Genomic DNA, 13,531 nt, shown 5'->3' on the forward strand with positions numbered 1-13,531 from the left:
CTCATCATCATCATCATTATCATCATTGTCATCATCATCATCATCGTCATCATCGTCATCATCATCATCACCATGAGTAGAGAAAAATGCACAGTGTTTGTGTAAATTTTTATACTTCCCTGCGATAGCAAAGACTGCAGTTTATCCAGCATTTGATTACCGTGAGATATAATAGTGGCATAATAGTAATAATTCACAATTATGACGGTATAAATCTCTGTATCAAACGTAGAGGCAGGTACAGGAATAGCACTGGTTGCAATGATAGTAGAGACGGTAATGCTTGAAGGACTAATTGTAAAAGTGGTGCGGCAGCAAGACAAAATCAGAAATTATGATGTGTAATAGTGGTAGATATAATTATGTCATACGGCTGAACAGGATGTATGCATCGTGGGGAGGTGATAGAAATGGAATGAGCGGATTTCTGGATGAAAGCAAGAGTACCATCATACGTATCAGTTCCTTGTGCCTTTTTAATTTATCAACTCAATGTTTGAAGACATCTCAGATGACACTCTTGCTTGACAGACAACATGTATATGTATTGCTATTGTGTGTATGTGTGTGCGCGTGTGTGCATGAAAGTGTGTGTGTGTGTGTATGTGTTTGTGTGTATGTACTAGAGTCATACACCGTTGGTATTGTCGCAGTGTTAGGGGGAAAAAAGCTAGAACAGTGTCAGAGTGGCGACACAACATCTCACGCCGCTTGCGAATCGTGTCAGTTGTTGACGCGGAGAGAGAGATATAAGTGATGACAAGTCGGCCTTAAGGCGGGGTTATCCACGCTATGTCTTGAATGTTTGGTATACTGATATGAACGCAGATCGCTTCGGTTTCATTAGGATAATTTGCTTGATCACAAGTTTCAGTAAACGTCTTTCTCGTCCAACCATATCGCGTCGTTGCAGCATTCGACGTCGTCAAATAATAAAGAAGTGGAATCGCGGAAAACGTCCTAACGGAGGAGCTATGTTGAAAGGATCACTCTCGCAAAGGTTTTAACCTTTGCCTTCGAATCAACAGTGACTGGAATCCATACACCATCCCCGGGCTATAGTGACATCCAACTTGTCAAAACGAACCCTTTGAGTTTTGAACTCTGGATGACTGGGGTGGAATTTATTGATTGGCTCCTATAAACACAAAAATGGAAAATGAAGAGAAGCGTTTTGTAATCCAGGATTTAAAAGATGAAAATCCAAGTATCTGTCAGTTTTTAAGAAAGATCATTTTCGAGGCAAACATGAACGTGATCCCCTTGTGTATTTATGATTTTATTCTGAGCAGTAGACTTTTCCATATGGCAATGTGGCATCACGTCTGCTCAATGGTTTTCTGTAAAATATATCCTGACAGATTCCCAGTTTATTTGGAAATGCCCTATCAACAAACGTTAAGCTATCTGACTTATGAATATACAAAGAATGTACGTCGGATGAATGAAATCTCAGTAAAACAATAAGAAATATCTATCTTTTGATATGACATGACAAAATGAGTTATTGTTTTCGCCTAATTTGCATTAAAGAAGAACGAGAGATAGAGAGATAATGATTTCATCATGTTTTTAGGCTTACTGTCCAGATGACCATTTCTACTCTTGACTTTTAGCTGATTGAGCATTGATCTCTATATGCAAATATTGAAGTAGTTCTTAGCAGCGCGTGAAAAATCCGCTAAATCTCCAAAGTTTTGGATTCTCAAGTGGTAATAAAGCAAGCAAGACCAAGTTTGTGTAGCACAGATGGCCTAAGAGTATTGATTGTAAGTGGTGTCAGAAAAGGTTTGACCAGCAGCTGAAGATTTGGACACCTAAAAAAGAACAGAAAAAAAAAATCGCGCAAAGCTTTACTTACATTCTACATGAGGTGTCCATAAATTGCTCGATTCCATGCAATGTATTTTGCTAATCATATAGGTAACACGGGAATATTCAAGATATGCACAGTCTAGGAAAAGATGTTTTTGAATGTCTTTTTTTTTGTAGAGATTGGCAGATGGTCTGAGCGACGGAATCTTGACTTACAATTTTTTATGGGTGTGCAATTAAATATTATTATATCTAAATAATCTGAAGAAAATCCATAATCGGTAGAAATATCATGAAATATTTTGATATGGCTCATATTTAGATAAATTGATTTATAAAATGGGTTCAAGAAAGTAGCCAATTGGAAGCGCTGAAATGAGTAACGTGGGCGTGCATTATTTTCTTACTAACATGCACGGCCTGACGTCACAATGTTTACACTAGCAGTGCGCACTCAATCAGTTGTTACAAGTGCGTCACGCGCTACTATACGCGCTGTCAATCCTGTAAACTTCTAGTTCGGGCTGCCAGCCGGCCTTTCTTGTGCATAACATGTGGCGTACGTATACTCTTATACGTACGGGGGGTGTTTCATAAAGTTGTTCGTAATGTTACGAACGACTTACGAGCGACTGGCGATCAGTTCTTGTGCTGAATTATGGAAATTCTGTTAAGTATAGCACATCAGAACTGATAAGATAAGTGATATTGAGGGTTTCAAAGTCAGAACAGTCGACATGCATTAGCACTGCATATGTCCTTTAATTCTCATAACTGGGCCACACATTGTTTTCCCTTTTTTTAAACAATTGTTATTCTAGTTCAATTTAAGACAGTTTGCCCTCTATAATACTGGCTAGTTATCTTGTTTCTTGTTTTTCTTTTTGCTGACACAGCTTTTAGATTTTTTTTTCACAGTGGATTCTTGGTTTTGACTTCGACATACTCTCATGTTCTCATTTTTTCTTATTGTCCTCATGCAACCCCATCAAAGAATGTCAGTACAAATGCAAAGCATCAAACATATCTTTTGTCTTTTGTTTGTTTGTTTGTTCGTTTGTTTTTAGGTCATCGCTTTAATTGCGGAGAGCAATCACCCTTTGTCGAAAGGGTACATTGTATTCACTTAACTGCATGTCACAATCTAAATACAAAATGATATTATTATTGTGATACGCACTCAACAAAAATCCTACGCCGTCTTAAGGTCATATTATTCCTTTTTCCATTCGATGACCACAAGTAGTATGAGCAGCGAGCTGAAACATTATATAAAGCTAATCTTGTGGCGGACAATCTATAGTAGACTTCGCAAATCGCGGAATGGGGATACTACGAGTAGTTATTTCCATTGCCATGGAAAGTACCTCAGAGCGTTGACATTCTGGTTCGATTCGAAGAAAGTGGGCAAAATTATGTGGGTTAAATAGATATCTTGACTTAACCAAAGGCGTATGACCTTTAGATGATATGGGATTATGTCACTCCGCTGCAGTTGGTGCGTGGAGGAAGGTTGACTTCAGTTTGTTCAGCCGTAAATCGGAAAGCATTTCTTTATACCTGGAAGACACATTACCTTGTTTTTTGTGATGACACACTAATTATCATACGTTTTCAGCAAAATGTGTAGCGGCATTTAAAAGGGAAAGACCTACAGCGCTATAATAATATACACACAAACTTATCCGTTACCTCTCTCAGTTGCAGCGATGTCTCTAAGATTACAGAACCATTCACAAAAAAAAAAGGAGGGGGAATGCATGCTTTGCAGGATGCGTTACAGATGCTATCCGTCAATTTTCAGCCTCAATGAAATGGATTGGTTTAAGTTCATACGTTCCCCCCGCGCTGGATCCGCCCCGCAATTATAGTGTTGACTGAGCCATTCATTTTAATGAAGTTTGATAATTCGATGCACCCAAGCTGCTGTGACGCATATTCCCCAACGCATATAATGTATTCTATTTGAAAGCTTCTCTATTCTACGTTTCCCATTCTTCCCCGCCCTATCCCACCCCTTCTCTTTTCACACATTTCCACACTTTTCATGTTCTAATCTCGGTTTAGTTTTCAACTCTCTCTTCTATAATCTCTTCACCCTATACCTCGCCAGCACTTTCATTGTATTCCGGAGAAGGAAGATTAAAATGGTAAATTTGACTTGCACAATCCAGACTCTTCTTGAATAACACCTTGTCCACTGTATGAGATTCTCAAATCTCCATAGATTTTTTTCTTTTCCATTACCATAAGTTGTCCAAAGCGAATGGATAGGCTTAAAACATGATGACTCTGGTGTGACGGACTGTATTGAAAGACCACATCTACTTTGATTTGATGGCCTGATATCCCGCGGTTGCCGGGAATACTGTAAACTACTGTACATTGCTGAGGGGGAAAATGGTGTGGAGGCCTGGATGGGTGGGGTGGGGATGGAGTTGGCGACACTAGTGTGGTACAGTGGATCCCTTGTTTCTAAGACCGCTACGACACGTAAGAACAGTATTCTAGCAGGCTTACATCTGTTTGTGAATTACTATTCTTTTCTTGATTTCATTTCACAAGATCATTATACAAGGAACCAACTACACCCATGTAGCCTAATGTGACATGCCCGTGCGCCTATAAGTTAACCCTTACGATTCCACAAAGAAAAATATATTTCAAAGATGTTGAAATCCTGCGTCATTTCTCTACCGCATGCAGTTATAACTGCGCAGAATTCGAGTCGGGGGTTCTTTCTGTCGGTCATGTCACGTGGTGTGACGTCATTCCCGAACTGCCCGGCTCGTTTGGGACTCGAGGGGGTGTTCTCCGCCGTGACACAATTCCTCTCTCGCAAAAATTGATTGGATAAAAGGCCTGGCGCTTTAAACAATCTGAAGATGAGAATCATGTTGTACTGCCCTGTCAACGTGTACATCTTGATGGGGACAGTGCGTAAGGTGGAAAAAAAAAGCACCACGCAAAACCTAACTAATCCACCAACAACACTTACGGTGGAACCCACTGACTAGTGTGAGCATACACATTTTCAGCTGTCAAACAGGTACGGGGGGGGGGGGGGGGGGGGGGGGGCAGGAAATGCCTTTGGAAGGCGGATTGTGGGTACTATAAATTCTGCTTGTGATCGAGCGCGCGCGCTACTATACCATTGAAGATGATGAAAAAGCCAAAAGTCTTACGAACAAAATTGCTAGTTTGTCATCTTTTTTATATGCAATTTTACGTTCAACTATGAATCTTGAAATGTATGGATATCAATGAAGCAATGAATCAAATCGAATCAAATGCATCATTAATCTTGTCAGAGTAAATAAGAGTAGTAGTACCAGTCTTAGCCCAGCAGCAGACAGTTATGATTGGGAAAACGCTTTGTAGTAAGTAAATTTCGAGCGCGCCGGGGGAACGTGCTTGAAATTTAGTCGGTCTTGCGATATTCACCATTATTTCATTTTCGTTGTGTCTTTTCCCCTCTTCTTCGCCGTATCTTTCACTCTCTAAAACTTTTCTGTTATGCTTAATCAAAGTTCTACTATCATTTTCATATTCAAATAAGTGCGAAATCCATAGCTCGAAATAACTATGGCAATATAAACAAATAAGAATGCACAACATGCTGTGCTGATTGAACCTTTTAACTGATTTGTAAGGGACAAACGGACATCTGTTCAATAAATGAAACAAAAAACAACAACAACGGGAAATGGCAAAGGAGTGCAGATAGAAAAAGTATGTATATATATATATATATATATATATAATATACATGTATGTATATGTATGTATATATATATACATGTATATATGTATGTGACCATGCATCACAAAACAAACAAAAAGTCGCCAGACATGGATTTCTAGTTAAGAGTAGATTCTGAAAGAGCAGACTCTAAGCTTTAAAATGATGTATAACCCAATTCAAATGAACTCTCCTAACCTATCTAAATATTGAAAAGAAAGGACACACTCTGGAAAGTGTGAACTGAGAAAACAGGCTCTGAAGTACAGGGTGTATTCAAGTGCTTAATCTTTACCAAGCTATGCCAGCTGTGGGATGAATTGAACAAAAAACAGGATGTTGACCACCGGAGCAACAACAATGAAAGGATTATCAAATTAAGCTTAAATTGAGCATGCTTCATTAGCACATTCTGTTCATGATTAATACCAACTTTCAACGCAGCAGCATTATTCTCTGTAAAGTTATTAGAGTTGAAAGTGAAGTGTATGGACAGGGTTTTTGAGAAATGGGAAGAGGGTTCTATGAGAAACAAACTGCTGAAAACACAAGTTCCTGTTTGTTTTATGATCCCAAACATTAATATAATATAGAAAAAGACTTGCTTTTTCAGAAAATATGAAAAACTCAACATTGGTTAGGTTGACCCATTCCACCTATTTTCAGTCCTTACACAAAATCACTGTGTGCGACTTTTTGTTCGTTTTGTGGTGCACGGTAACATATATATATATATATATATATATATATATATATATATATATATATATATATATATATATGTGTATTATGTGTGTTTGTGTGTGTACCTTTTTATATGCGGAAAGCATCTTTTTTTTTTCTCTCAAAGAACCAAAGAGATATGTCTGTAAGTTGGTAACAAAAATATTCCTGCAGTTTTGGGGATTTTACATGAACGCGGGCGACACCTGCTCCCTGTAACCCGGGGAAGAAGGGGAAACGTTTAATAGTAGGTTCGTTATTTCGAAGGTTCGATAATACGAAAGAGAAATAGGATCGTAATTCCGAAAGTTCGTCATAACGCGTTTTTTTTTTTCGAATTAACGAACTTTCGGAGTTACGAAAACCCATATTTCTTTTTAATTTTGGGATTAAAGGATCCTTCACCAATAACGACTTTCTTTTTAAAATTTCTTAACAAAGAAGGTTAGGAATAATACCACCAATGCTTTGATTTACAAACCCTATACTTAATTTTCGGATTAACGAACATCTTGGTATACGGATTTTGTTTGTTTCGGAATAACTAAACTTCGGAACGACGAACAAATAACGAGAGAAACAGCTACCCAAGTCAGCTTGAAATTCACCCAATAAACTCCACCATGGCGCTATTATAAACCCACATAAAGGTGACAGCCGATGCTGAGTAAATTTGTGTGACATGAAAAATATCTTTCTTTGAGACTGTAGACGTGCTCTCATAATAATGATTTAAGACAGATTCTACTCCCATTTGATATAAAGGAATAGGTTAGGTCAAACGCACATTACAATAAAGGAAATGAAATCGGAATTACAAACATTTTCAAATATTTTCGAGAAACACTGCATTTGTTTACAGCCGTAATACACATAACACTAGGCCACAACCTTACAAGTCCACCAATGACCCACACACAAGTCAAGAGTATACTGACTTGCCCTTTTAAAAAAAGAAAATCACAGATACAACGACATGTCTTCTTTGCATCAAATTTAAATGCAAGATGAGCAAGGGGTTACCCGGTATCAAAGGGTTGGTATATGGTCAGTTGAGATGGGGCGTCAGGTGCCCAACTTTTTTGAAGATTTTTTTTTTTGTGTGTGGAAATAACGAGAAACCTTATGAAATATGAAAGAACATACAATTCTAAAAGTTTATTTGATGATAATCGGTTTTGAATAATGGCTGAGATTTTTACTTTTTTTATATCGCAGCCATTTTAAAACCGATTTTCATCAAATAAAACTTTGAATTCCTTTTAAAATTATGTTCTTTAACATTTTATAAAGTACATTGCAGTTTCTACGTATTTCACAAAAAGTTAAAGGCTGAATCCTCATCTAAACCAATATTTCGCATGTGTGTGTGTGTGTGTGTGTGTGTGTGTGTGTGTGTGTGTGTGTGTGTGTGTGTATTTGGCAAACGATAAACAAGGCAATTCTAAATTAGACGAAGACAATAATTGCCCCACTCCATTTTATTTGCATGCATGACATCCACGCTATTCATTTCACTCTTTTGTGACAACCTGCATGTGGCGGCTAAATTGCAGTGATTTTCTCAGCGTCTCGCCAGCTCGATTTTAATATATAACTTATACTTTTCTTGTGTTATTGTATTCCACATTTGATGGACGTCATCTGAAACATGCAATTGCTTGTTATTTATATTTTTTTTAATCCAATTTTCTTTGCAGGAGATCATCACTTTGCCTGGCACTTGCCTCGATCCCGCCCAAGGCCTCTTGTTTCTTTACATGGCTCCTTGAAGGTAAAATGATAATCCCTTGAAACAGTGCAGGTATCACGTAGACTCGTGATCATGCCCCATCTCTTATGAAAAGAAAATGAAACAAATGAAATGTTTTACATTTCACATTTTATTAACTTCTGGTGAATCGAGATTCTCACCACATTACGACTGTATAGAGCATACCGGAGGCACGGGCATACAGGAAGTGGCCTGTAGACCTTACCTGCTCCTCCCCCCCCCCCCCCCCCCAACACACACGGAAATAATATAAGTTAAGAAACATAAGAACGCTGTAGTTTGGAGTGTAAAGGTTTTCCGACCTTGCAACCGATCGCCCTGATCCATTATACGGGGATAGCGCACCCCTATTCATCTTCCGGTATCAGCAGGACATATCTTCGAAAGTCACAGTTCGTACGTTTGAAACAACGCGATTTCAACCTAGTCCAGGCAATACATGTGTACGCAGAAGTTCAGCATTTTTTTGTATGTTTCATAACATCTGTTCCCTAGTTACGTAAGTTCTTTATGTCGTTTTACCACTAACATGTGAGGATCCACACCCGTTTTACCATTTAACCAAAGGACAGGTGATATTATCAATGACGATTTCTCAATAATGCAAAGTTGAAAATGAGGACGTGCGCTATCTAACACTTGTCTTGTTGAACGCCAAACAAATATCCTTAAGTCCAAAGGACGGAAACAAGGGAGGAGGGGAGGAGTGACGAAAAAAAAAACACCCAACAAACCTTCTTCCTCTTCTATTACACTAATTTTCCCATGTGTGAACTTTATATAGAAGACTTAGTGTAAAGTGAGACTTAGAAGTTTTCATCAGAGTTCCCGAGTTCGAATCCCTTCAAGTGCCTACATCTCATGAGGAGCATGCTCTTACCCACGATGTCCCACTCTATCCAGGCGTATAAATGGCTACCCATCAACGTTAGGATAATACTAATGGCAGGGATCTGTGGTAGAGTAGTGTCTAAAGAGGATATCTTTGATTTTCTTTTTAAAGCCACGTTACTATTTTGAATGGGGAGATTTACAGAGATAATGTCGTACGTAATAAAGAAGATAGGTATTGACTTGGGTAAAACCTTTTTCCAGTTTACCCATTTAACCACATTCCCTTTTAATTTTGCCTTCTTTTTTCTTAACTCAATGTCCACATCAGGAACGAATTATGTACCTACATGTAGTGTTGTGATTCAGTCTAGACGAGTGTAGCACACGCCTGTGTGCGTTCCTTGATCTAACAACTGTCTAAAGGCGTGGATGTTATCATGAATTATGGCGCCACATCTCCGGTCTTCCCAAAGCATGCTCCCTCGTTTTTGTTTTGTCGTGGTTTCGTTCAAACATATTTTACCAAAGAATGTTTCTTTTGTTACAGTGAACCATAATACTTCGCAACAGCGATATGTAGTTAACATGCGTCTCATGTAATCGATGTAAGCATCGATAAAAAAGGAAGAAAATAAGTAAACGTTGTTGAAAATCAGAGAAGGACACTAATAATTAAAGAAATTTTACATCATCACAACATGATAACGACGGGCCAGGAGTGTCAGTTTCATGCATGATTGAAGTTTCATATGAGTGTTGAATGGTGTCAGGTGCACTGGCAAAACAAAGACTATTCGACTGACTAATCGACTGACGTGTAACACAGAAAGCTCAATCAAAATAAAATGTAACTGAATAACGACGACTGTCTTCAAAGATTGTTGTAAGAGCGAAGAAACAAAACGAGATCTCACAAACCTCCTCGCTGTCCTTGTGATATTTACAGAGTTTAAAAGCTGAGCTCATTTGTGAAGCGTCAAAAGAAGATATTTGCGTCATTACGGATGTGGGCGAGAGCGTGGAGCGACCAAGCAAGAGAAAATCAACAGCAGGAGTGAAATTTCTCCAACAAAACACTTTTAAAAATGTGTCTGCGAGGCTGCCACGCACGACAATTAGCATTTATGCGAGTAATTGCATTTTGTCAACGTTCTTGCCCATAGGCATTCACAATTGTCGAAAGACAATGAATTCTTTCTACAACGTATAAAAGAGAAAGCGCTCAGCTATGTTTGTCGTCTTTTCAGCAGAGGCATAAATCATAAATATCGTGAAGCCACCAGAATAATTAGAAGCAATCCCATAGAAAAGAAGCTACCAACTCATGCTAATCCCTGGTAGCGGTCGAATGTTATCAATCGCACTCGGGAATACCCCAAGATAAATCAACGATAGCGGGCTCATGTCACGCATGGGAAAGATCATTCAGACAGTGGGAATATATGAATGTTATCTGTTATGTAGTCAACTATAATTTGCCCCCCTTATATATGTGAGTGAGTGAGTGAATGTATGCGTATTTGTGTGTGTGTGTGTATTTGTGTGTGCCTGCGTGCGTGCGCGCGCGTGTGTTTGTGTTTGTGTCTGAGAGTGTGGTGGAGGTGCAACGAGAGAAGGGGTACCACAATATGTTTCTTGTGACTTCATTCTAAAAGCAACAAGAACAGTCAATGTCCTCTTAGTTTCCATGGAGACGGCGGGTGATCACGTGGTTGCTCGCATCCTTGATTGTCTGCCCTTGTTTCATGTGAAGAGGATGGGGGGGGGGGGGGGGGAGGGATGCCTTGCTCTAGGACTCACGTGTCTCAGCGAACATGGCGATACGTGGCTCAGTTAACTCTCTACCTCCTCGTGTACGGTTCATCGTCCCTTTAAGTGCAACAGAACACGGTGGTATCTGTTGGACTAGCTTTCACTCCCAGAAGACAGGATGGATTATATCTTTTTTTAGTAAAACAACAAACACACTCGTCCTAACCCACTCGTGTTGCGAAAATGTAACTAACAACCAAACAGACACAATATAATAACGCATCATATATATCGTCATAATGTGGTTTGAAAAGCTTAATAATCATGACAATAAGAGTTCGCAATGAAACTTGAAGCGGCGCCATTCACGATGTCTTGAATTGTCTTCTAAATTTCACACTGACGAGAAAACTTCCAACTCCTGCAGCCATTCAACGTAGATCTTGACAACATGACAAATGTTCTCTCTATAGTGTCAATACATAATATTTATTCAAGTAATCATTTCCAGGACTTAATGGGAAGTGTAAACGAAATATTGACGGGTATAACGTCATTCCGCTGATGTGAGGAAATTGATGAAGTGTCACCACCCCGAACAAATAGTCATCTATAAGAGTTTACGTCACTAAAGAAAGGTTGTGCAACCTCTACCTGCAGCACCTCCCAATATCAACGACACTCTAACTCTGAGAGGAAGGCACATCGGAGTGAAGCCGTGAAATTTAAGCATTTCTTGTAACACGATGCTTAATGTGTTGCATACGCCTGAGAGACCGTTCCTGACTTTCACGCTTTCAGATTATCTTTGCTCTGGTAGTCGAATTTGTAACAAGAATAGTCTAGAGCTTGTGAAAAGAGCTAATGGAAGTAAGGATTACCTCTAACCCTATTCGAAACCCGAAACTCCCTTGGGCTACAAGACAATTATTTTCCAAACCTCATTACACACAGGAAACGCTTCAGGAGTCCTTTGTTGGATTGTTTGTTGGTTTTTGTTTTCTTTTTCCCCACTATTTTTTGGATAAAACAATGACTCACTGAATTTCTAATCTTTAGAATAGTACTTCTTTATAGGATAGAAAAGAAACGGAATAAAGACAATAAGCTGGATAACGTCTATGCATAGAAATAGGCAGAAACATTTATAGAGTTGTTGAAGCTTCCTTTTGCACAAGCATTATCTTGGGCAGGGGTAGTAGAGGACAATATCCGTGCAATATTTCAATTATGCAAATGGCATCATTTAGCTTGAAGTATCTACCACCAGATTTTTTCAAGGGATAATTTTCTATATAGACGAACCCGAAACATATCCGCATCTTCAAAACATATTGTCTTGGATCGTATTGGCAATTTATGAAAAGCGAACCTCTTAATAATATCCAGCTCTGCTGTTTATATTGCTTTCCCAGAAATTTATGTTATCGCTTGGTTATACAACCATCGATACTTACTCTATCTTGACGTGTCTTTGATATTGGTGGCTAGAATTGCAAATGCAATACGACTTTGACCGGAATCAATATGACAAAAATGCATTTTTTTTTTCTCGGCATAAGAAAATAGTTGACACAAATCCCTATAGACTTTCAACACTAATCTCAAGATATCCAAAGCAATGAGGCAGTAAGAGACATCTCGCTCTCCTTTTCTCTCATTTCTGTCTAAAAGTTTCTTGGGAGGGGTGGCTGGCACGAAAGCCATAGCACGAAACATAAATTGGAGCGGGTTTCCACCGCCGCTTTATGATGTACGTTTTCCGTAACCCGCCTTGTCACAATGAACATCACCGATAGCTTTTCAGACGTGATTTCCGAGCGATGCAGGGCGTGGTCATATGGTTGATATCACAGCCTCTGATTCGGAGAGATCTAATGCACCTCTATAACCATTATTTTGCACATACAGTGCACTCCCGCTACATCGAACACGGTTGTAACGAGGCAAAAACTCGTGTCCCAATACAGTATTCTCCGCATAATCGGGTAGGCTCGGGCATAGCGTTTCTTACCCGATTAAGCGGAGTACCCTATTAACAGAAGAACACTTATCATTCACAATTGACACACACAATGTGTATGTGCATGCATTGTACACTGCACCAAACACCTACACTGTATGTTTAGCACGCGTGCTTGCACGGCTCAATATACATACCTTACACTTGCTCAGTCACGAGCAATAATTTACACTCCTTTTAGTGACAAATATGTCTTCAGAAAACTTTGTCGTTTGACTATAGACTCTGACACGCAGGCGTTTTCCTAAATGAACACGTCTCTTTGCCTGCACTAGTCAGGTGGAGGGTCGGGTTACTTTTCGAGAAGTGACTGGGGAAAAGCAAAGTTATGGAGCTGGTGAATGGCCTGATTTTCGTTGCAAACTTCTTGCATTGTGAATGTTGTTGCAGAGCAAGGGAGGAGCGCAAGTGTGTTCAACTCCTGTCTATCTGTGCAGTTGTGAGTGCCAGCTATACTTGTGTAATTTTCGTTTACGTGTGGCAAGTCGGTTACTGGTACATGTGTTTTCATGTTTAGTCACTCCCCAAATGATCAGTCTTCTTTGCAAATTAAGCAGAGAATGCGATTAGCCGTGGAAAATTTGACATTCATGATTTCTTTAAGTGTTATATCTGCGATAAAATATGGGTAGAAATTAGATAAGAAGAAAATTGTTTACCCATTTATGCGGAGAGGCAACCCGATTATCAGGTAATTTTAATGTGCATTGGAACTGATTTTGACATTACTACCCAATCAAACGGAGTACCCGTTTTAAGCGATACCGATTACACGGAGAGTACTGTATTATCATCGTTAAAGTCCATAGTACAAAATTCATTGATAACGAACACGGTTAAGGCGAAATTTTCATTACAACGAAGTAAT

The 13,531-nt window shown here is 39.1% G+C and overlaps 1 protein-coding gene across 1 annotated transcript in view; it reads left to right on the forward strand.

Annotated features, from left to right (window-relative positions):
* Positions 1-1,166: 1,166 nt before the first annotated feature.
* The window catches only part of LOC139730356 (oxytocin receptor-like), a 40,338-nt gene continuing 27,973 nt past the window's right edge, over positions 1,167-13,531 (forward strand). Inside the window, exons 1-2 of the mRNA XM_071641221.1 lie at positions 1,167-1,242; positions 7,981-8,054. The gene's annotated coding sequence lies outside the window, so the exon portion shown is untranslated. The remainder of the gene's footprint in view (positions 1,243-7,980; positions 8,055-13,531) is intronic.

This window comes from Diadema antillarum, unplaced genomic scaffold, assembly GCF_040938485.1.
Source record: "Diadema antillarum isolate AM-2024a unplaced genomic scaffold, OU_Dant_1.0 seq00000303_RagTag, whole genome shotgun sequence".
Lineage (NCBI taxonomy): Eukaryota > Metazoa > Echinodermata > Echinoidea > Diadematoida > Diadematidae > Diadema > Diadema antillarum.